The sequence below is a fragment of the Apis laboriosa genome, unplaced genomic scaffold (genome assembly GCF_014066325.1).
Source record: "Apis laboriosa isolate Shangri-la unplaced genomic scaffold, ASM1406632v1 scaffold703_cov156, whole genome shotgun sequence".
Lineage (NCBI taxonomy): Eukaryota > Metazoa > Arthropoda > Insecta > Hymenoptera > Apidae > Apis > Apis laboriosa.
In genome coordinates, this window is record NW_025224178.1 from 273107 (window position 1) to 296960 (window position 23854).

General features: G+C 40.8%; 1 protein-coding gene across 4 annotated transcripts in view; it reads right to left on the reverse strand.

The window, feature by feature from the left end:
• Positions 1-23854, reverse strand: part of LOC122719128 (protein outspread) — a 195368-nt gene that overhangs the window by 169014 nt on the left and 2500 nt on the right. The gene's annotated exons all lie outside the window — the stretch shown is intronic.

Below are 23854 nucleotides of genomic sequence, written 5' to 3' on the forward strand. Positions count from 1 at the left end.
TGCCAATACGAGTATGTCGATTCGTTATCTTCTCTGTGACTAAGCTTTCTGATCGAAATTCTGCTCGTAAAGTGTCTCGTAACGAGAAGGGATTCCTTAACGTCGCTCGTAAAACGGATCGCGTTCGATCGATTTCGCAATGGATGGACGGAGATAGAATCACGATCTTTCCTCGAAATTTCCTCGAATACATGGAACGTCGAAGATGTTCGGAGGTTGGCCAGATTGGCGAGCGCAATTCCCGATCCCAGGCCAGATCTTTGATGATGGGGTGCGGCAACCAGTTTCGAGCGTACGTATTCTTTATGAGTTAATCCCCGCACAATGTTGTCTCCCCGCTGGTAACACAATATCGGCATAGATACGAGATCTGATCGGTAATCGATAGGTGTGGACACCCGGTGTGCACTTTAGTCGAACACGATTGCGTTTCTCGGCTCTTTACAGCGTCGCCATTTGTATCCGTTCTCGCACCATTTTTCTCGAAATTTATCTTACTTATTATTAGTAATTGCGATATTTTCATTTTCTTTTTATTCGGTAATTTTTATAAAATTGCGACATATAAACTTTTGTTTTGTATTGCACAAATTCGATCGCATGATTCCATTATCAGCAAAGATTAAACTTTCTCACGAGTTTACGATATTAAAATCTTCCACGTTCCAACTGATATCTACTGTTTCGTAACCTTATCACGATACCTATCTTCTCTTTATCGCCAAAGCACGCGTTCATAATTCATAAAATCAAATCCCTACGACGAAAATTACATTCTGATGATAATTCTGAATAACTTATAAGAGGAAAAATGAAAAAGAATTTGAAAATCGAGTCGCTTTGACGTGGTTAACGGTCAGCTTTAACAGTGTTTCGATCGCCATCTTGGAAAACGTATTTATAGCGCGCGAGGATTCCGTATTCCGTCGACGCCGATTGTTGACGATACGCTCCCAAGTCACGATTCGAAAATTCTACCCCCGAACATTCCGTTCCCTTCGAGTGGTCTCCGACTGAATCATTCGATAAATACTTTGTCCACGATCCGAGCAGTTTCACCGGCGCGCACATTATTGGCCGGTGACAATCTTCTCCGAAAAACGGGTCGAAAATAACCAGGCCTCGGCGATCGTCCTTCGCGTATTTAGTACGCACGAATGGCGAATAGAAAGCGGCCCGGCGAATGTTCACCTGAAATAGCAGAGCGCGATACGCGAATAGAAATTGACGGATACCTCTCTGTTATAAGGGGAACACCTTTGATAAATAGATAAGCGAGAAAGGTGTGACGAATACCGGCGAGAATTCGACGTAAGTATGTTGCGAGTAATGGTAAGATGGATAATTCGAACATTTTCGCTTCAATTTTTCTGTTTGATTGATTTTTATTCTTACACGAATAAATATCATGGAAATTTGGATAAAGCGTGTAATTTATATTGATAATTTGTCGTGTTAATGACTTGCGAATATGTTACGAAATGTTAAGAAATTTGCTCTCTTCACTTATAAGAATATTTATGTAAACGAGATTTGGAATTATTTCTTCCTTTTTTCTTTTTTTTTTTTTTTTTTTTATTTGTACGTTCGTAGTTACAAAGAGATTACTTTTGAATTATTCATTCATCTTCACGAAGAATCGAAAACCGGGTTCCTATTCAAATCAGGAGCATTGCCGATACGGTAAATCTTTCGTTGCGAAATTATTTATAAGAAAAAAAGAAAAAAATATCGAGAAATAAACGGACGAATCACATTTCAAGCGAGAGAATCCCCTTAAAGGATAAAAAGGAATAGGTCGAGAAGCTCGTTACGTAATGCGATTAAAAATACGCCAGATAAACGATTCTCGATCCTCGGAAGGATTAAGGATACGTAAGAGACTTCCTCTCTTACTCGCAGCATTTTAATTGAATTTTTGAACACGTGGAAAATGATTCCACCGTCTATTTTCCATTTCTTTCATAATCCCTCGGAGCTCCTCGCGGTGCAACGCACCTGAACGTAAATAAACGCGCCGGCTTCTCGTTTCACATTCGACGCGTGGCTCGTTTTTGCAGTGGAAACCGCATTTACGGAACTCGCTTAAGCACTATTACTATTCCGACTGTCTTGACCATAAAACCGGCACGGCTGATATCTACCATCGCCGATACACGTGGAAAAGTAAGAACGAAAAGTAGCGATAAAAAGGAAAAAGAAGGAGAAGGAGGAGAAGAAGAAAGAGGAACGAGAAGATTCTTAAAGAATCTTAAAAGTGGCTTAGGAAACATCGAGTTGTATATTGCGTGTAACTGGCGAAATTCACTGGTACTATTAACATCCGAGTTAACACCGTTTGAAATTCGCGCCGATATCTCGAGTGCGTGCGCGCGAAATCGTATTGTGGTTTAAGTGGATGCTAATAATGTTTCGCGCCTTTTTTTACCGATAGAGCAAAAGTTTTTTCTCTTTCTTTATTGGCGATGCTGTTAGGAAAATTTGTAAGGAATAATTTAATAATACTTAACCACGGGCCATTTCCATAATAGATATACGATAATAAGGAGAAGTAAAATTTGTAAATGGGTGCGAGGATATATTTTGAATGTGTTCATTTAATTAACAAAGATAATAATTGTGAAATTATGGCAAATATATTAGAAAATTTTCTTAATAAATTATAAATTTTACTTCGATCTCAGTCACTCGTTACTCGAGTATTTAGCATTTTATTTATTAAAAAAAATATCAAAAAAAAAACCATTGCATAAGCAAAACGTTTACGTATGCAGAAATTGATAAACACATTTTTTTATTTTCATATATGTATGTATATATAATTAAAATAAATTTCCATCGAGGTTACAAGCTGTAACTCAATAATAATAATAATAATAATAATAACGACAACAACAATAATAATAACGATGATGATGAAATGAAATATCAAAGGTTCAGTTCAAGCGTTACGTTCACCTAATTAAATATTCGAACGTAACATTTTCACGCACATTTAAAATTTCACATAATAACCTGTCAAATGCTGATTACCTAAGCACCATCGAGCGAAGAAACTTATTCCCCGCCCTGGAATAAATTCCATCCACGATAAAAAAAAAAAATCACATACCAAAAATATAAATCATCGTCCCCATCATCATCATCATCATCATCATCATCATCATCGTCGTCGTCATCGTCGTCGTTATTATCATCATCGTGGACAACCTGTTCAACCTTGGCGAAGAAAACACGTCTACCAATATCGTTGCACCAGATTAACACGATCGATCGAGGTCTGTGGAACAACGAGAGTGGAGACGAGGTTCACAACGTGAATTGATCGAGGTCTCTACGTCACCGTGCCAAGAACGATCCGTCATCGCCAGGCCTCCGAGGAAACACGAGAGCGTGGACGGTTCGAAGCGAGGAGAGAGAGAGAGAGAGAGAGCGCACGAGCATCAAACGCGTGCCGATCGAGAGAGTGTTGGTCGATGGAAAATGATCATTAATTTTCACCAGGCAGGCGACGCACCAGAACGAGACGGAAAGTGTGCACGGTCGATAATAATGGTAACGCTGATGATAGCGACCGGGAACACTAATGACCGCGATAAAAAGGACAGGCAACGGCTCATACGACTGCTTCCCTTCAAATCGGAAATCTCACGGCAAGCAGACAAGCGAATCGACAAGGCAATTGTCCATTTTACGTAATAACGTGCAACATCGTCATTTATAAACGTAGAAATTCGATGGTGATTAATGCGCTCTCGATATTCCCTGTGAATATTGGTCAAAGAGTGAAACGACTAGTCACTCAGTGAGATTGTAAAACGGTAACCGATTTCGTGATTGGTCACGGATGAATTATCGTGGTACGGAAGTGTGCTTCTGGCCGCGATTACAGCGAACTTACAATTAGGCTACTGTCTAAACACGGGGACACGGTGTATATAGATTGCCGGACGAGAGAAAACAGAACATACGTAATAACAGTGATTTTATTCTGGGCCAATTGTTCACGATGGATGTTGCGTTATTATTTGCTGAAACCTCTTTTTTTTTTTTTTTACCTCTTGGAAATTGTCTTTATCACCTTTTGTATTCGTAAATTATCATAAAGATTATTAATTATCCATATAATGATTCGAATTCTTCCTACGATTTTTCTCTTTTTTCCTTTTCCCTTCGCCAATCCAATGATCCATCGCTCAAATTACGTTCTTTCGCCAGAACGTATATCCCCTATATAAGATTGCCTATATAATTCCAACAACCATTCCGAGAGAGCACCATCGTCAATGAATTCAATGGAATTTCACGAAACGTCTTAATCCCTAATCCACCAGTGAAGGCGAGAAACGCACGGCAAGAACAGTGGAGGGAATCCAATAAAAGTCACCGAGTCGTTAATTTACGCGGCCGTTTCGACGCGAGGCTAATTCTCCTCCTCGTCGAAACACCTAAGGGATTGCGCAATCCTCGACGCAACCTTACCGACCGAGTCGTAGGCGTGCTAGGCACTCGTAAAGCCACTCGTAAACGATCGAGATACGGCTGTCCTTTCGCGGGATGGGAAAGATCATTCGACTGCGCGACACGGGTATTTTCGACAAACCCTGTAGCGGAAATGCCGCGCGATAATCATCGAACGGATCGTCACGGCGAATTTACTGGCGACAGGTGGCGGAGAGATCGATAAAACACGGATGGAAATAGCGTGTGCCTACGGGGAATCGGAGATGCATTTTCTAACCTGGCACTGACTAATTAAGGGCCTCGGGAGTAATGGCATCCGCGATGAGGCGAGGTCCTAAATTGAAGCATCAATTAGAGGATTTTTTTTTAATAGGGAATAAAGCGCGCTCGGCATGGATTCTTAATTGGAATTTCTGTCGTCGAGATGACATCAAAGTCGTACGAGGTCGTCGTGATTACTTAATTAGGTATTTCTTATTAATCGTCGTGATTAATTTGCGGTAATTTTCTACGATTAATTTGTTTTACTTGGTAATCGTTCTCGATTATTGATTAGTTTTGTCAATAATTTCGCGTAAAATGAAAATTAATTTCAAAATGATTGCTATAAAAATTTGTAACGACAAAGAACAGGATAAGCAAAAAATTTCACAATTTAAGAACGAGATATATAGTAATAGTTGTTCTAAATTGGATTACTATTTATCTACTTTTAATCGAGAATGATTAAATACACGTCATATTCGATCGTCACGAGTATTCCGGTCTTAATAATTTCCAAAGAAATCTCCACGCCTTTCTCTTGTCTCCGTTCAAAGAGAGTGTTGCCGGTCGATGAAGTGGAGCAGGAAGTGCCTGAGAACCGTTTTGCTCAACAGTTTCCTGTCTGCAAATAATTTTCACCAAGCAAGCTCGCGATCTCTTATCGTTTCCCAAAGAAATAAATTTTCTACCGACTTTACGGGGTTAACAGTGTTGCAAATGTAATGTAGGTCAGTGATATTGCAAATGATCTAGATTTCTTTTAAATTTTTTAAACGATTCCAAGGATCCTGCACCGGCTTCACGAGGTAACGAGTGTTAACAAATGCAACGTGTATAGATTAAAAATACTTTGAATTTATTCAAATCAAATTTTTCAAAATATCACGAACGCTTGTCTCGACATTCAACGAAATGTTCGAAATTAGAAAAATTGTGTAAAAAAAGAATTTAATCAAAGTACAGAATTATTTAAATTTGAAAAATTTTTCGAGAAGAATTCCTTCGATACTTTGTAAAATTGGGGATTGAAAAAAATAATTTAAACGCGAATATTAATTTTCCCTTGTCGGAAGTGTAATTGTCCGTACGAATTTGATTCGTTAATCAAATTTTTAACGTACGAATATCCATCGGATTCTATTCAACGCGATTCTATGAGAGTGATTACATTATGTAACAGAGATGTAGCATTAACGAATATATTTGCTATGCTTTTCAACGAATCATCGTACGATCGCTTCAATAACCGACAAAGAGGATTGAATGGTCTACAATGTCCAAGCAGATGCTAAACATTTTAACACTTACTAATGGCTCATGTGCTTCGTTGAATCGAGATTTAACGGCTAACAGTACTTTCACTCTGATCGAACATCTCATCATCCTTACCTCAAACTCGTTATCGAACTTTGACGCTCGCCGATATCTAATCGATACTAATTACACACATTTGCAACACGAATACAAAATCAACCAATTAAATCCACTTGCCGATGTGGAAAAAGTAAAGTGTAATCTGCTATTTTTTTTTTTTTTAAAGTAACATTTATTATATATTGTTTATTATATATTATATATTTATTATTATATATTTATTATATATTATATATTATATATATCAATCTATCAATTTTATCGTTCTAGTAATTTTAATAATTTTATCTTTTGACACATCGAGAAATGCGAGAGATGGAAAAATAAATAATTTATCTTCTAATAATCTTAAACCTTACGGAAAAATCAAAACTGATAAAAAAATTCAAAAGAGTCCAAATAATATAAAATACGCATCGATATCTAAAATTAATAGATCGAACCAAATATATTTAATATTTAACAAAAAATATGTAATTTTTAAATACGTAATTTTTTTTCGGGAAAAAAATTTTAAAAAATTCGTTATATATATTTATTCCAAAACTCGAACTTTGTATCGATAAAAATTGATTATCGAAAATTTTTACATCGATATCGACACGGAGAATACAATAATTCCTCCACGAAATAATGTAAACACGAGCGAACGCACGAATCGATATTCTCGGCCGACAGAACGCGTTCGTCTTTCCACGCGTACGCATCGATCGAGAGCTGCTCGGATTCAACGTTACGCAACGCGAGTCGTGCGTGCACGCGTGTGCGTCAAATCTCACGTGGGAACGGGTATCGAGGATCGAGAGCATTGCAAAAGGAGGAGAAACACAGAGGAACTCGTCTAAACCGATCACGAGCAAGCTCCGCAAGAATCGCACGGTCTTCCCCCCCTCCTCCCCCTCCCTCCCCGCGCAACTGGATTCTTGTTACGATACTGCATTATTACAAAATTCCGTAATAATCCTGACTCACAAATCGTTGACTAGAAATTCCCCCGGTAGGTTACGTCGCGTTTATCGTGGAATCTAGTCGAGTAATTGCGGCCATAACACAATTTTCCGCTCGAATTACGACGAATTACGAAAAGACAATGCTATTTTCACCTGTCAGAAACGACTCTTTAATTTTTACATCCGAACATACGATGAACAATTCTTCCATTGATATTTATTTTAACGATAAAATACATCTTAGCCTTATTTATTAAGACACTTGTTATACCTCCTAGAAAAGAAATTAATATAATTTTGCAAATATTGCAAAAAATATATATCATTTTTTTCCGTTCAAATCAAAATTGTAAAATTAAAAATAGAGACAGTTTCGAAAAATTTGTAACAAACTTGTAGTAAACCTCGATGAATTTTCCATCGATTCTCTAGTAAAAATACTATTCCTATTCGATAAACAACTCGAAAACGAAAGTTTCTCCTCCTGAAAGTCGATCGATTAACTTTTCACCAATTCATCTTATCAACGTGGAAATGGATGCATGGATCCACGCGGCAGCGAGGAAACAATTTCCCCCGTGCACAATCCCTTTTTCTTTATCACGATGACGTGCCTGGTCGGGGGAGGGGAGGGACGACGACCACCGCGAGCGAGGGCCCGCTCACTTTCTCCAATTTGTCATTGGCCGACGATATTGCGATATTAATTAATCTTTCGCGGCAGAGCACGCGTTCTCTCGCTCTCCCCCTCCCCCCCGTTCACGCCGGATGCGCCGCCAAGGGCTGCTGCACGTGCACACCACTCTCGCGTTTCATCGGTCGAGATAAGATCCGGAGCAGGTGAAAAGTTCCGCAGATTCCAAGGGATCTTCGAGAACCTGTTGAACACTCTGTCTTCGTTGGAAGAACGGATCGTATATATAATTTCTCATTCGTGGAAATCGTCCTCCTTTTGATTCGTTGCTCTCGAATAATAGCGATCATCTTTGTCTTCGATTCCTTCTTTCAAAAATATATATCGCATATTTGTTTAATGGAAGATCTTCGTAATCCATGAATCGCATCCCAATATATATTTCCAATATATTAACCCTTTGCACTCGTATATATATATTCGATAAGGATACCAATCAACTCGGAATTTTTTCGAAAGGCTACTACCCATCAACTCGAAATTTTTTTTCATAATCAATCAAAAGGAAAATATTTTTATGCGAACATAACATAGATTAAAATTTCCGGTTTAGTAGAAAAAATTAGCAAATAAACATATTTAATCTGCATCTCACACTCTTTTGAAATATGAAAATCTATATAATATGTTAGGGACATCATATTTCTTGAAAACATGATTTTAATTAATTGTGAATAAATTTAATTAAATGAATATTATGTAATATTATCTGGCTATAATTTGACCCCAAATAATGTAAGATGTCGCTTATATAGCGACAGACGAGCGCAACGGTAAAATATATAATGTCGCCTATATGGCGACATACGAGTGCAAAGGGTTAAAAGTAATTGCTAAATTCCTAATATCCCGAGCGAAACAACACGGCTATATATACATATCGATTCCCTCGATCAATTTCTCCTCGATCTCGCATCGCGGGAGAGAAGGTCGCGCGCGTATCAACGTCGGCGCACATTCAGGCGCATGCATCTCGCCATTCATAGCGATGCACGTGCACGGAGAGCCGCGTGTCCCGCTCAGACTTTACCAACCAACGAAGGTAGATAAGATCGGGGACAGGTGGAGGAAAGTTCTTGGCTCCCACGCGACTCCGTGTTTGACCATGGACAGGCAAGCGCGCACCACGGGGATTAGAATTGGGAATGCACGCTCGTTCCATCCCATTGGGGATTGGAACGGGCAACAGGGACGTGAGAATGGATCGAGGAATGGATTGGAAACTGGGTCGAGCCGATGTCAGAAAAATAATCGTGAATCTCCTGGATACGAGAGATAGTCGTGGCGAGGAACCAGTTACGGAATTATCTTCTTGCTTTCGCTCCACCACCGGCAACCGCCGCGTGGTGATGAAAAAAAGAAAGAAAAGGAAAAAAAGAGGAAAGAGGAAGAAGAAAGAAAGGAGGGAGGGAGGGGGAAAAAAAGGCATCTTTGCTTCGTTCCACGTCGGTGAAGAATGCAATCAGCGTTTTTACCCGTTGTCTACGTGTCTCGTACGTGGCCAAACGCGTTCTCGAATTATATCCCCCTCCCCAAGTATTGTATATTATCGATAACCGGACTTTAATTGGATTATCAATCATGGGCCCTATCGACGCGATCGATCGAGTTTCGAGCTTTCGTCACGGGGGCCTTTAATGACCGCCATTATTTCACTTACGAGCCGACTACGGCCGATCCGGAAATTTAAAGAATTATAAGGCTTTTTTCGTAAAAGAAAGAGAAAAAAAAAATTGTTTTCGATCACTAATTCGTATCGTAAGTTACATGGAAAGGTGCAATTGTTAATTAATCCGCAATCTTTAAGCGACATAATACTCGCAAAGAAAATGTGATCTTGATTTTGGCCCAATTTTGTGGAGTAAATTTTGACAAAAGAGAAAAAAATCTCCAAAGTTTCGAATCATTTTTCGAATCTTCTTTCGTACAAACAATCGAAATTCACGACAATCTCCGTAAAGAAAAGTTTCGATATCCCTGGACAATATTCCACAACAAGATCCAGCTCGCTCGATAACGTTAATCCCGTTTTTCCACAAGTTAATTAATCAAATTTATCGCTCTAATCAACAAGCTATACAATTATCCTTTCATCCATCGCCTCTCGAAACACAGGGTCGAGAATCACCACCAGTTTTCGATTACTCATCGATCTGACATCAAGCATCCAATGGAAGAAACTCGCCTCGTTCCGCAACTCCTCTCTCCTTTCCCTCCCTCGAACGCGATTCCACTCCCGATCTTTCCGCTTCTCGAATCATTTCGTCGAATCGGCGGGTTGCTCATTGATGATTTCGTGGCAAGTCCCCAGCAAACTCGGGGCAAAATCAAGCTCGATCCTTTCTTGCCCGCGTTACGGTATCGTCGCCTCTACGGATTCGCAGACGGGAATCGACTTTTCGCCGCTCGGATGAGTCATTATATCGGCCAGGATAGCTCGTATCGAACCGCAAATGACGCGAAAAACCGCGCGCAAAGCTAGGCGGACGGTCTTGGCCCCGGCACAAGTCTGATCGCCCACGTTTTTCTCTTCCTCCTTTTCCTGCGTAAAAATTGCCCTCCCGTCTTGGACGATTGACCATCCGATATGCGAATACTATCGATCCCTGTGGTACTTGTAAGCATAATTCGCCTCCTCCTCGGCATTCATTTTTACGCGTTATTTTGGCGGAGATCCGAGTGTTTGAATCCTCGTAGACAGGGTATTACAGGGTTGAGATTGAGGGTTTTTCGAAAAGAGAATTTTTCTCAAATTTGTGCGTTCTTTCTCGCGAATAATTTTATTTTATTTTTTTTTTTTCCAAACTCTTTGTTCAGATCATTTTGGAATTTTGCAATTCTCGAAATGAAACGATTGCAAGTTGTTTCATAACTTTTTCCCCGCGTGAAAATATGAAAATTTTTATTCTAATTAGCACCGAGGAGTTTTCAATCCGTCAAAGTATAATAAATTTTCTTCGCGCAAGCGTGATTCGAGGCAGGTTCTCGGAAGGAAGGACAAATTTCCTGAAGTGTTGCACGTTCAACGAGTTATGACAGGCTCGTTTCTTTCGTTGGAAAGCGCGCGCGCGACCGATTGGCAAGACGAGTTTTCCTTTTACTTCCCGTTACTGGGATCCGGGAGGGGGGAGGGGAGGGCCTTCTACGTCGCTCGCATCCACCACTCGCGCCATTCCTTCGGGGCAAAAATGAAACGGAGAGCTTTGACGAAGGATTATCCACTTGCGCACTTTCGTTTCTTCGAAACGTTTCATAAGAATCGATAAAGAAGGAAATGGATATCGGATCGCAAGAACTGGTATTGGCAATGAGAATTAAATTCTCAAAGCTGTCCCTCGCAACATGAACGTTAACCTATGAATTTTAATAAAAATGAAAAAAGTAAGAGTACAACTAACAGTCGATTAATCTGTTCTTTCCTATCTGACAAGGTGAAAACAATATTCCGTTTAAAATTCGATCAATTTCTTTCCATTGATTCGTATATGTTATATCGTTATATCCCACCAAACTATTCTCAATATTTCTCTTTACGATTTTTATTTCACGAGCGAAATTTTCAACGAAATTAAATAGCTATTTCTCCCTCCAAGATCCCTCGAATTAAATCACAAGGCAAGATATTTTCCCTCCACTGAAAATCAAAAGTCGAACTCGAAGATGAAGAAACAAAAGAACGAAACATCGCTTTAAAAATCAAATCAACGTTATACGTTATTCGAAGAATCGAATCCCTCTCACGACTCAAACATCCCACGAGAAGATGACAAATTTACCAAGATAGACTTTCCAAGATAGTGATCGAACCTCCAGAAGAAAAATCCATGAATTTTATCCTACGAAAATCCCCCCTCGGTCCCCCCATTTATTAAAATGCTCCGCGAGAAAAATAAAGGAACATAGAAATATCGCGAGTAGAGCGTTACAAGCGTCGCGTTTAAAGGCTGTTGGAGATGCTGACAGTGGAACACCTCGCAGCTTCCTGTCGCGAGGGGACTACACGGCCTCGGGACCGTTCTGGTATCGGTTGACCGGTTTAAAGGGACGTAACATCTGAATGAATCACGTCCCGACCAAAACGAACCAACAGGCAATCGCGTGTGTCCTTCCCCCCTTCGGCCCCGTGTTTCTCCTCCCCGATGCACCTTCTTTTTGCCCGTTTACGCTCCTTGCACGCTCCCCACTTCGCCCAGGATTCTACGTACGCGCGTATAAATAAAACGCACATACATTATTTATAAATCACTTATGCACCGATCGCAAGGACGGACAAGATCTAAGACCCGCGGAAAACAGAAATACAGGCTCTCCTCGCTGACCCGTCCTCGATGAGAACGAGGAGGAGGGCCGAGGTCGAAGAGAGAGAGAGAGAGAGTACACGATCGTGTCGATCGTATTTGTCTTTGCCCGTGTCTGATTCAAAAATTAAATACAGTTTATAATTAAAATATTGTAACCATGAACGATGAATTTTCTTAAGTTGTTAAGGATTTCTGTATTTCTGGCGAGAATCAGAAGTGAAAAATCGTACGAATTAATTTCCTCTAATATTAATCTCCTATCCGAATCGTTTATCTCTTTTAAGAAACCCTTGAAGAAAACTCGTTCATCGTTCTCGATGAACACCAACGTATATACCTGCGTACTTTCGCAAGTTCATCACGCCCGACAAGGTTCAAGGTAAACGGTGTATAGGCCAAGAATTCGAGAGAAAAGCTTTCCATCCTCTGTTGAGACAAGTTCCCGGAAGCGGAGGTCTGGGCCGAAAAAGGGAAAGAGCGGATAGGGAGGAGCTTGAGAATGTGCTCGAAATTGGAACGAGTGGCGAACGCCTCGAGAAAAACGTAAAAGTTGGTGAAAAAGAAAGGGTAGAGATGAAGCGGACGAATGTACTGCACAGGCTGACTGTTACATCGCGGCATAAACATCGGACGTTTACAACTTATTTTTTCCCCTCGTTGTTACCTTTGAACTTTGGAAAAAGCTTCGAGGATAAGAAACGAGTAATGTAATTTTCTATCGAGAAATTTGTCAAATTTTATTCTCCAAGGTGTCGATCCTTGTTGAATTAACTTGTGTAAATATCGTTTGATCGAATTATCGATTAAATATACCCGGCTCCTCGAGTCTCGAAATCGAAAGGAAAGCGTGCACGGAGGGAAGGGAAGTGTGTAAAGGGGGGAAGAAGACTCTGGTTACGATGGTATCGAGAAGAAAACGAGATCTGGCAGTACGTTATGCCCCGTTCGATTACAGTCGGTGATCGAGCCCTCCAGAGCCGACAGAGAGCTTCGTCGATCTATAAATCGGATGGAAGCGCCTCTGGTAGCGATCTATACTTGATGAGATATCCAATCGAGGCAGACGTGAACGCGTTGATCGTGTTCCTATATATGAAATCTCGTTATCTCGATGATATTCGATCGATTTATCTAATTCCACTTTTTCCCCTCGTTGTTACCTTTGAACTTTGGAAAAAGCTTCGAGGATAAGAGGATAAGTAATGTAATTTTCTATCGAGAAATTTGTCAAATTTTATTCTCCAAGGTGTCGATCCTTGTTGAATTACCTTGTGTAAATATCGTTTGATCGAATTATCGATTAAATATACCCGGCTCCTCGAAAATAAAGTTTTCGAAACTTGTGCGACAAAGTTCAGAATTCTGGCACGGTTTTACGTTTCCCCGGTCGGTCGTCTGCGGTCACATCTGGCGCGCAAGGTTATTCTTAACATCGTCACCCTCGACCGTTTCCTCCTCTCCGTTTCGAGACACGAACCAGCCACCCGACCTCTCCTATCTCTACACACCTCTGTGTACACCACACCTAGATTAAACTTTCGAAAATCACCTCGCCCAACAGAAAGTCGTTCCAACAAAAAGAATTCTATATCTAAAAAAGAAAAAAAAAAGGGATCAGAGAGATACGCGCGAATATAAATGAATCGTCCGAATGGATCCACGGTGAACTATTAATCAATATATATAGAACTCAATCAAGTGTACGGAGCTAATGAAGTCTCTCTCTCTCTTTCTCGAAGAGGAAAATTTCAATTTGCGCGGAATCGCAAATCTGTATCCGATCTGCGATCTCTTTCGATCTCGAAAGAATAGAATAACCGACCCTGTTTATTGGCCTATCATTCCTCCAATTCTTTCGTCCGCAAACACCGAAAACTGTGTCGAAAAATTCTAGACTTGGAAAAAAAGAAAAAGAAGAAAGGAAAAGGGAGCAGAAGCACACGAAATACATAATGAATCGACGTCGCCACGGACGGATTCGCCGTGAACATTAATCAATAAGTAGAACTCAATCAAGGGTAATGGAGTTTCTGAGGGGAGGGAAATCTCTCTCTCTCTCTCTCTCTCTCTCTCTCTCTCTCTGTTCGCAGCAGTGCGGGGATCGCAACGATCACAAATTATCCATCCTGTACCCCCTCCTCTCGATCGTCGAGCAATATCTCATAGAGTGGCCGACCTGTGTTTAGCCTATCACGAAGTGGATGTCCTTGTCGTGACCGTGAGGCTAATTGCCGGTGGTCAGCGGGAGGACGAACATTGGCCGAGGATAAATAGCGACGATGGTGGTGACGACGCACAAGAAGAAGGCGAAATATCACGCTGATTCCCAAAGGTGGGGGTAGGGGGAAGGGGGGAGAGCGTGGAGGATGTCGCTGGAACGGGGGCTACGGGCGGTTTGCTTTATTTTCCTCGCCGTTTCATCATCCATCATCGCCGAGGTCCTCCGAAAGAACGGCTGAAGAGAGGGAAAGAGAGAGAGGGAGGGAGGAGAGGGAAAGAGAGAGAGAGAGAGAGGTTATAAGCCTCGTGGATAGAAAAGATGGATGACTCGACTTGTTGAGTTTTTAACTCTAGTTCCTCCTTGCTTCTTTTTCTTTTTTTTTTTTTTTTTTTTTTTTTTTTCCCTCCTCTCCCTTTTTTGCGAAGGAAAAAGGAAGGGAGAGGGGGAGGGCTCGATGACTTTGTGACGGAAATTGGTGGTAGATTGGACCTTGGTCTTTGATACGCTTTTAGAACGTGATTTCTTTGAAATGGAGCAGGTTTTACTAGTTTCGAGCGAGATTGGGAATGGAAGGATATTGTTGGAGAGATTGAAAGTTTTTCTTTAGGGGACGATGATTCACGGAAATTTGTAATTTTGGAACGAGTTGTCTCTGAATATATATTTTAACTTACGTCTAATTAACTTACGTAAGAATCAGAAGAATACAGAAGAATAGGTGCAATTTGATCGAAAAAGGATGAAAATTTGGAAACATTCGAGAGGAATTATTTGCGAGATAGGGAATCGTAGTGGAAGAAGAATTCGACGGAGGGTGAAACTTGTTAAAAATTTGAAACGACGGAAATGGATAAAGTAGGTAGGTAGTTGAAGAGGAACTGGAGAAATCATAAACGGTAGGTTTATCGGGCGGAGGAAGGAAAAAACGGAGACGGGCAGGTAAGTTGCCCCGCTTCGTAACTACGCGGAAACCGCGTTACCAGGAACGAGAAGTTCTCGTTAAGAAGGAACTCCGTAAATGTAAAGCCGACCGGTACAGATCGCTCATTGACGTGGACCTATCTCGATTTTCCTGGGAACAACAACGAGCGAGCCGCCTCGAACGGATCTCTCCATTGAAACGATTTTATTTTCCATTAAGGATCTATCGTTTCACCCTATGCAAAAATCCGCATTGACAAGATAATGAGCTCCTTGTCGTTAGCTCGTTAACGAGGCACGTAAAAGCCAATTTAATTGAATCCTATTTTTCCTCGACGCGTGGATCTCGCTTGAAAGAATGTAGACGAGAGATTCATGTTCGTACATGAGCATTCCCTCACGAAAATAAAATATCCCATTCCCCAACTTTTCCAAATCTTCTACCAAAGATATATTCGAAGAAACATTCATCACAGCCATCGATAAAACTGCAATAAAACTACAATAAAAATCGGGATCCGATCACGACCTACCTTTTCTCCTTCTTCTTCATCTTCCGTTCCAACGATATGGAACATCGATCCGCTCAGCACCGCGTCAATTGACCAATAACACGAGGCAAGAGGGGTAAAACAAGATTATCCGACGAAGTCGAAGGTTGGCCAGACTCGAGGCGAGCGACAGGCGCGTTTTCAATGAAGTCCTTATAAAGGCAAGGAGCGTGCGTGCGACGGCTTCTATGGCGAACGTTGGAGGTTGGTTGAGGAAAAACCGCGTCGATTCGAAGGAAAGGAAGGAGAGTGGCCTCTCCGGCTTCCCAGATTCGATTAATCGCCTCGAGGCTATCGATCGCGGGATGAATGCGCCGCAAGGGAGGCCACCGACGGTGCTCCATTCACTAGGAACGAGCCACACGAGAAGAAGAAGAAGAAGAAGAAGAAAAAGAAGAAGAAGAAGAAGAAGAAGAAGAAGAAGACGAAGAAGAAGGAGACGAAGAAGAAGAAGAAGAAGAAGAAGAAGAAGAAGAAGAGCTTTCGTTTCAGCGTCGTCGCCACGTCTGCCAAGAAGGAGCTTCCTCTCCTCTTTCTCTCGCTATCCGCGTGTACCGTTACAACTGGATGCCCTCGTCGTGTGTCTTTCACGATTTTCTGCGCCTCGACCCTTTTTGTCGCCAACCACCGGCCGCGGATCGAGATCAACGATCGCGACACGCTCGATTCATAACGAGCGAGCTACTACGATCCTCTTACGATCGGCTCCTCTTCCATTCGACTCGTGGCCCCCGGAAAAACTGGACGACTTCGGGTTAATTCCGATCGTGATACGGCTGGATCGTTAGATGGAAGACGATCGAAACGGTCCAACGCTCGTCTGGTATATAGAAAGAAGAAACGTGTTACAATTACGAAGAAACAATTCCTATCCATAGATTTGACGATTGTATTTAGATCGTAAGAAGCTTATGTTAAAGAGAAATTGATAAAAATCTATTTTTCTTTCTCGTTTGATGCAAGAGAGGAATCTTATCTCGAAATCCTTATATACATTTATACATGTATACTGTATACTATAACCGTATCCAGAAATTTTCCACGCTGTTCCTTGACCTCCCCGATCGGCTCGGTACGAACACGCGGTAGCAACGGTATCTCTCAGCTGTTCAATGGCGAAATAATCGCGAACCGTATACCTTTGTGCTCGTAACTGGTAATTTAACGACGATGTATGTACAACAACGTCGCCGAAAACCGAGTACCGCGAGATCGGTGTTTCGTAAGGCGAGAAAGAAATATCAAGATCGGTTGCACGATACGTCATACGAGCACCACCACGACATAACAGTACCTCTCGTTTATGGTTGGCGTCGTAAGCAAAGTAAATATATATATATATATATATATATATATATAAGAGGCGGCCAACAATGGACGGGTAAACGCTTCTCGACACTCTCGTAGAAATCTTGTCCCGCTCGTGCAGGATGCGAGGGCGATGTGGATGGGACAAAAGTTGATCCGCGCGAGGACGACGGGCCCGAAAATTCTTGCCGCGGCAACCTTCTGCATACTGATGCCCTTTAAAGCGTCGCCGTATCGTGGCGAGTATCGTACGAGTTTCAACTGCGCCAACTCGCTAAACGTGCGATGCTCGTACGACACCGATACCGATCTCTCTTCTTTCTGGGGTTTGCAAGATTTTCTACCGACAGTTTTGCAGTTGGAAAAAAATAAGAGAGCTGGTTTCAAGAGGAAACGAACGATGAAGAGTAATTCGAAGAGTCATTTATATATTTTTTTTATGAGAGTTTGGGTCGAGAAATAAATGTAACGATAATCAGGTGACAGCTAAAAAGCTAACGATCTTTAATAAAACACGCTGTGTAACGATACCATATCGTTTGAATTGATTTTGTATCGATATCGCCGAAATGGATTATCGAATGAGATAATAAATCCTTGGCGTAAAATATCGTCTTCGATAATTCGCGGCGAACGAAGCTCAAATAAGAAGACTCTTCGCACAAGGTTTCTCTCTTACGATTTTTCTAAAAAAAAAAAACACGTTACCCATCGGTAATGCATTAAGAGAACCAGAGAACGAGTTCCATCTCCTTTACCTCGTTAACGTCAAGTGACTATCACTTGGTGTGCTCAACATTTTCGAAGAACTTGGAAAGAGAGAAAGAGAGAGAGGGAGAGAAAAAAAAAGAAACTCGAGAGAAAAAGGAGATAACAGAGCAGCCGAGGAACCCACACAAACCGTACAAACCCACCGCCGGACTACTATCTATACGACGAATCACCGGCTATCCAAGACTACTCTCAAACGCACGGTCTAATGGAAAGTCAAACGCGAGAGGGAACCGTTTCCCGTGCAACGGAAACGTATATAATTGTTTGCCCACGTTTTATCGATTCGAACGAACACCGTTACATACTGCGCTAAATCAAACGCAACGATCGTAATACCTTTATCCACCGATGGATGACGCGTATATCCGATAGATAGAGAGAGAGGATTCACGTTCGAAAAATGAAACTCGGCGCGGCGGAGGATGAGAGAAGGCGCAAGAAGGAGGAGGGCGAGAGTTCTATCCCTCCATCGAGGGGCCGTGTCCGCTTGAAAACCGTGGCCATTTCTTCCAGTTGGAACACAACGCGAACAGGTATTCGAAGGTTTTTGCCATGTCGTGTTGCACGACACGACCTTTCTGTGAAGCGAGCTCTCGATAACCATCTCTATTGCCTGTCCATAAGATCATCAATAATTTGTCGTGACTCCGGCGAAAACGGCGGCCCTTTTTAAAGGCGGTCGAAATTTATGCCGCGAAGAGATCGCGAACGTTATCGGTATGTGCACGGTGTATACGCGTCCCCGTATACGAAGATAATCATCAGAATTATAAATTGTATCGCGGGAAGATGTGTACGCGCGGTGAACTCTTCCTAATGAGGCGATTAGAAGATCTTATTTCGCCGCGAGAATGTGGAATCGTGAGTGAAGTGATCTTTGAGGAAGCTTACGTCGTTTCGAAATTTCTTCTCGGTGGAAATTGCCGGTGGATCTTGATAAAAACTTTCCTACAATGATGGGTATTACGGGTGTATGGTTTTTCGATTCGATCTTTTCGAAGAGGTGTGCCGTTTCTAACGAGGCTTAGAAGCTTTCTTCCTTGGAAGGAGGCGAATGAAACCTTATTTCAACGCGCGTAATCGTATTCGATTTTTTCGAGTAACCAAGTTTTCTTAATGATTAAGAAAGCGGCGAGGGTAAGGTGGATGTGGAATCGTGAATGAAGTAACCTTGAAGAGAATATTCGCCGTTTCGAAATTCGTATGGAATTGAAATCTCGATTTAAAAGTTTAACATGAATTTTTTAAGGGGATATTAATTTCTCGTTTATGAAAAATATGCAAATTTCGCAAATTTCTTGTATAATAATCAAATAACTTTGAAGAGAACTTCTCCGTAACATTTCTATATATAAATTATTTATCGATAGTATAAAATGCAATTTTACAACTTTTAAAGCTAACCTTGATTTGAAATTCAGGTTTCGCTTTAAATGTTTCGTATGCTTGAATTCCCTACTGTGTAAATATTCCCGATAAATTAAAAGAAGATGAAATTTTATATATTCGTAAAATTATGAATAAACACCCACGATCCGTGAGTTGTACGAAAAATTCGCGAAAGATAGAAATTTGCTAATTTATTCGCAATCGTGTTAACGATATTCGCATCGAATTCATCGCGAATCCCGCGAATCGAAGAAAATCGTCGAGAGATCTCTTGGATAAGAAAAATGTCTCGAAGGAAATTGTTACGGATAGTTGCGCAATAACGCGCGTTAATTACCCAAGAATCACGAAGAATCGAAAGAATTAATCGCGTTAATTAACTGAGATAGTGATGCGTACGTGGTGAAAAACGTATCGTACGACATAGAACAGTATCGTTTCTGTACAGAGGCATCCCGATCTCGGTCTTGTCAGGCTCCGTTTCGAATCGACGAGTATCAATAGCAGCAGATAAACTCGCGATAAACTGCTTTCTTTCCGAACAATTCACAATTGTGATTCATAGATTATCTTCTACTCGTCGCGCTTAAGTGGATTGGCAAATATATCGTGAAATTAATTTATCGCGATGATTCCACACAACTTTCCCTCCAACGATTTCAAAATTTCTTTTAAAACTGTTAAATAGAAAATACGAAAATTTTGAACGGGAAATCTATTTTAAAAACAGAATCCGAAAAATGGCCAAAATTTTCTTTACACGAAGAATCATATCCTCAAATATTCCAAATATGTAAGAATTCGAAGATAATATATATATATATATTATCTTTCCAAATATCGGGTGACTACGTTCAAAATTTCGTATTTCAAAATCTATTCTATTTTTCAATACAAAAATTCGACGATGAAATCCAATCTATCCTCCTCCCTACTCCTTCCTAAAATATACTAAATAAATCTTAACCCTTAAGATCCAAGAATTCGAAAATGAAATTACCCCCTTTCCCCTGTATATAAGTAAAACTATTTCGAAATTAAGATCTCCTCCTCCTTCGAAGGGAGGAAGCGTTTCACGCCGGATTTCAAACACGTGATCCCAACGTAATCGATAGCGAAAACACGTGTACACGTACGCATCTGAACGCGTGCACCACTGGAGGGGGCGGGCGAAGAGAGAAAGGAGGAGGATAAAATAAAGGAAATGGAAGGAGAGGAGGAATCGGTACCGTAAGGCATCTCGAAATCGTTTCACCGGATCAAAATTTCAGGGACCTCGAGTGGCCACGAAACCCCAGAGGAAATTATTTCTCGAAGGCCACTTACCGAGGCGCTCACGAAGAAGTAATCGGACAGAAAATACGGAGCCGCGGACCGATAATGGTTGGTCGTGAACAACGCGGCCCCCGGGCTCCCTATCCTCCTCCTCCTCCCCCCTTTCCTCTCTTTCTCTCTCTCTCTCACTCTTCTCTCCAGAGGGTCCAGAAACAACAACGGGCCCCGTACGCAACACGGGCACAGCGGGGATCCTTTATCAATCGTCGTTTTCTCGACTCTCTCTCGTTCGATCACGGCTACTTTTGATCACTTTCTCACGTCGCGGAACCCGGAACGAAAGGGTGGTCGATGATCACAGGGATTAAACCGCGGAATCGAGCGTCGAATCGCGTGAAAAATCGTAATTAAACGAGAAACGCTTAAACCGCGATCTCTCCGATTCGATCTGGGATCCAGATTTTCGGTTCAATGATCCGTGGTTACGCGCGAGATTGAGGATTTTCAATGGCGTTTAACCTTGTGATTTTTTAATAAGGGAGGATTTGGAAATCAAGTTGGGGATTTCAGTTATTCTGCAAAGGAAATATAGGGCGATAATTTAGAATTATCGGTAGATCGGTAAAATTTTTCTAAGATGAAATAAGAAATATTTCTGTTTCGATTAAGATTGCAAGATTGGTAAATTGATTTATTCTCATTCTTTTTTAGAATCGAATGAAGAAATTGAAGAAAAATATCTTGCTCCAGATACAATGGAAGAACTCTTGTCGTATTATATTCCTTATTGTAATATAATTAAACGTGAAAGGGAGTCGATGAAAGGCAATGCAATTTTATTTTCCTCGTCGACAAGGATGACTTCGAGCTTCGACAAACTTACAACGTCACCCTAAAGACACCACGCTGAGATACAATATATTAAAATTGACAATGAGAATACAATATCCAAGGATTCAATTAACCGAAACCGAATACGCCTCGTTATTAATTACAATCCCCCTAACTGCGAACAAAAACCGATCGACAGATTTGAAAGAATCATGAGAATTCAATTTGTAGGAACCTTGTCCTTATCTGATCTAAAGTGATCGGAAAGATATCGATGTTTTTGATAATATTCAAATAATTCGATACCAAATACTCAACAGAATGTATCATACCAATGTTTCGAGCATTTGGCATCAACTACTTTACTTTACACTAAATCAAACCAAAAATCGTTTGAAAAGTCATAAAATCTCAGTAACCTCGGCTTTCGTTTCTTTTTTTTCCTTCCATAGATCGGTATATAGCTCGACAAAAAAAACAGATATAAATGGAGCTAGTGAAATGGATACGACACCACGACACGGAAACCCCGCAAAAATTTCACAAGAATTTCGATACCTGTTTCTTTCTTCCAGAAATCGACGATTTAACGAAGTGAGCATAACATATACGACTATAACCAGAGTAACCGAGATAGATATACACAGATATACGTGGAACCCCCAATCCGCTCGTATAACCTTTAAGAGGCCTGGAATCGGTGTGGAACACGCGTTTCGCAGGTATTCACGCAATCAGCCTCCACTTCCGCGATAGTCGTAACTCGTAGAAACGATCTCGGGGAGAGGGCCGCCGCGAGAAACGCAGTAAAAGGTCAAATTCCTTCGATTCGAGGCTCTCCTCGTCAAATTACGAGACGAAGAACCGTGCGACCGAGGGGCAAAGAAAGGTTGGATTGCGTATGCATTCGTTATTTGCGGTTATACGGGGAGAGGGAGAGGGGGGAGGGGGAGGAGGGAGGGGGGACAACACCGAGGAGCGGGAGAGATAGTGGGCGCGAGAGAGAGAGGGGTGAGGTGGACGAGCTGGTGGTTGGACAGAGAGGCAAAGTGGCGGAGAATAAACCGATACAGAGATACCGCATCCAGGCGAAAGCCGACAAGCCAACAACTCTGGAAAGGGCCCTGCGCCTGTTGGGGTGCCGCGAGAAGACGGCTGGAATGCACCGAGAACAGGTCGCAAGGCTGCCGACATTCCGAAATTTGCAACGGCCTCGGGAACGTGTCCCATTGTACCGTGTACAAAATTGCCCCGACTTTTGGCTGAAAAGGGGGGGGAGGGGAGGAGGGGGGAGGGAGGGAGGGGAGATAAAAAAAAAAGGAAATACGTTCCCTTCACCGAAACTCATACCTCAAATTCGCGCGAATCTTTCTCTTATTTTCTTATTCCATTTTATATTATGCATTTGAGATTTTATGTTAACGTTGGGCAAATATTCTTTCGGTTCGTTTTCGCATAGATTGAGATTTTCTCGATTTGACGTGTCTTTCGCGAAAAATTATAAATTTATATACATAAGGATTATATAATTGAGATGTTCGAAAGAAATTCATAACCAGATTCGCGATAGAATTTCATCAATTTTGTAATGGCAATATTCTTTCCACCATTGAATTTGATATTTTGAATTTGTTGAATTTGTAACTTTTTAAATCTACTTAAATTCTAATAATCTTCTAGCTAATAATATTAATTAATCAACAAGTGATAAATTTATATCGTAGATCATTAATCATAAATTTATATTGAATGAAATAATCAAGTGATTTGCGTGATTCATAAAAATCACTTGATTTCTAAGATTTTATTTCTTTTATCATCAAACTCATAACTTCTACGATACAAATTTCTTCAATGATAATAGTTCAATTGTGTAAAAAGGCTGATAGAATTCAACTACCAGACAAGAAACTATTATAAATTGAAATTATATTACTATGCCTTATGTTGCCTTTTGAATTGATTGATCACATTGAAGTTTAAGAAGAAAATTTGCCAAGAAATTTAAGAAAATACCGTAAAATAATAAACAAACTTGATTAAATTTTTATTCCCATCCCATGTATAAAAAGAATAACTTGTTTAAAATATTTTAGTTTTCTAAACTTCAATGTTCCTAATCAATATACATTTTATATATTTTATAAAGCAACGAGATAAACGAAATAAAATTATCCGATGAACACAATACTTGGTAAATATTTTCCGATAAAAATATATAAAGGTAAAATCAATATCAATCGTGTGAAACGCAACGTGCAATTTTCCTGGCGTCATTAATGGAAACCAGAAATGCCGCTCGTCGTTCATTGTATCGGCTATACGTTTTCTCGTAACCACAAAAAGCATCTATATCTATTCAAAGTCTTCTTTTTCCCTCTCTTCCAATCGATTCCGGCGTAAAAAGTAAGAAGAAATACGAGGCGAGGATAGAAAAACCGGATAATCGTCGATGAATCCAAGAAACTTGAGAGAACCAGACGAGACAAAGACAATAAATGTTGTCTTATCGAACGGACTTTAAACGGAGAACGGTT